Genomic DNA, 2500 nt, shown 5'->3' on the forward strand with positions numbered 1-2500 from the left:
ATCTACATAATTTTAGTTTAAGATACGTATTCCCTTATCACTAATTTAACTAGTTTAGAGAAGACTGCTTACCTGAAAACGTCTAGTAGGACTGAAACGTGTCCCAAGTTGTCGCCCTTACTTGCCAATATCTGATTAAAATAACATTAATCACTGAGTTAATTGTTGTCTCTCCATTTCATAACTGTTATTGATTAATTTGAGCCTTTCCTATATTATATATGAAGGCACTAACTTAACATTCCCTATATAAACACGCAGCCTGTTCTATACTGGCGTAAATACACATCACTTTTAATAAACTCTGTATTGTTTCATCAATAGAAGCACACAGACAAAGACAAGACAACTATTTTAATAATTCTTAGACTACTTCCGTCACATAAGTCGTCTACTTAAATCGCTGCTGATCGGCATCACTCAGCCGAACATTAAAATTATTTGATAACTGTCATACTAAAAGCAGTCACTTGTATTTTCAGGTTTATACGTAAATCAATTGGCAAATACTACATTAAAATCAATCACTGCTGTATATAGCTGTGTATTGAAAGCAAGAAACGGTTTTTCAGTTAAAAGCAATCGCGTCCTATATAACCAGCGTTTTACTTTCATTTTATATTATATTATTTTACGTTATTTGTTTGGTTTTCTTTTTCGGTAAAAAGTGGGGAAAATGACTAGTGTCTCTTAGTGTGATAAAAGTCATTGCCGTGTACATTTTTCTCTCAAATGTACCCGTTCGGCGGCTGCTGCGAGGTTGCCTGTGTCAGATTTAAGAAACAAGCATTAAGATAATAATTGGTTCCTCAGCGATAGGCTTAATGTCTTATCGATAAAATACAGGCAAAAAGAATGGAAATAAAAGGGTGAAAGTAGCGGTTCTGTTGTTAAGTGAGACAGAAATTGGTGGAAGGAACTTACTTCTATATTTAATGCATCACTTCACGAAGCTGAACTTTTTGTGCATATTAAGTCACTAGTATTAGCGTTGACAACGGTTACAGTACTAATCCTGATGAGGATAACTACGACGATGACTATGATGATGACATTATTATTGTTATTATTATTATTATTATCATTATTATTATTATTATTACTACTACTACTACTAATAGTGTGAAGGCGCATGGCTCAGTGGTTAGAGCGTCGAGCTTACGATCGTGAGGTTGCGAGCTCGAATCCCTGACCGAGTTGCGTGTTGTGTTCTTGAGCAAGACACTTTATTTCACATTGCTCCAGTTCACTCAGCTGTAGAAATGAGTTGCAACGTCACAGGTGCCAAGCTGTATCGACCTCTTTGCCTTTCCCTTGGATAACATCGGTGATGTGGAGACGGGAGGCCGGTATGCATGGGCGAGTGCTGGTCTTCCATAAACCACCTTGCACAGTCTTGTGACTAGGAGAGTAACTTCCTAGGTGCAATCCCATGGTCAGTGTCATGACCGAAGGGGGTCCACCGACTCGACCCCGACTACTACTAGTGGGACCCATGTAAATTCCACGGAATAAAAAACATTAAGGGGACCTATTTGAGAAAGAAAGGATGGTTTGCATTTTTAAAGCATTCATAGTTTAGCTTTCTTTAAGTATACTTGATGTCCGTCCCCATTCCTTTCCTCACATCTCCGTCCATGCTGTCTTTTTCCTCTTTTTCTTATATGTTCCCGCTATTCCTCTCTGATCTGTGCTCTATATTATTCGATTCCTTCTTCGGGTAGTTTGCAACCGTGTTTCTTGTGAATCCAAAATATCAATATTTTAAGCGAACAGACGATAAATAATTGTACTTATGCATATGCGTTAAGTGATGATCACTATAACTTCCTCCTCTGTCCATCTCTATCTACCCTTTCTTTAACTTCATCACCCTCTGCTAAATATTCTATTCTAAACATATCTCTTTTTCTTCACCCTTCCCATCTAACATTTAAGCACGTAATAAGTATTATTTCCCCACCCCAACGCACGTCGTCAACACTTCTCTCGTCCTTTTTTACTCTCGCCATCTTTTTCTCTTGTTCTTCGGCTCTACCTTCAACTGACCACGTGACGCATTTGGCCTAAGTATATTAAATTAATCACATTTCTCTACTTCTTCCTCTCTTCTTTCTTAACTCCTCCCTCACTCTCTCTCCCACGCGTACACCACCTCTGACTAATTCCACCTCCACTTCTCTAACTTACTAAAGTATAAAGGGCGAACGATCAAGCAGATTAGTATAAAAATTATTATTATTATTATTATTATTATTATTATTATTATTATTATTATTATATTATCATTATTATTATTATCATTATTTTATTATCATCATCATTATTATTATTTATCATTATATTATTATTATTATCATTATTATTATTATTATTATTATTATTATTATTATTATTATTATTATTATTATTATTATTATTATTATTATTATTATATTATTATTATCATTATTATTATTATTATCATTATTATTATTATCATCATCATTATTATTATTTA

The 2500-nt window shown here is 34.5% G+C and overlaps 1 protein-coding gene across 1 annotated transcript in view; it reads left to right on the top strand.

Moving 5' to 3' along the window:
- Positions 1-2500, top strand: part of LOC115219753 — a 116095-nt gene that overhangs the window by 58479 nt on the left and 55116 nt on the right. The window lies entirely within an intron of this gene.

This window comes from Octopus sinensis, linkage group LG15, assembly GCF_006345805.1.
Source record: "Octopus sinensis linkage group LG15, ASM634580v1, whole genome shotgun sequence".
Lineage (NCBI taxonomy): Eukaryota > Metazoa > Mollusca > Cephalopoda > Octopoda > Octopodidae > Octopus > Octopus sinensis.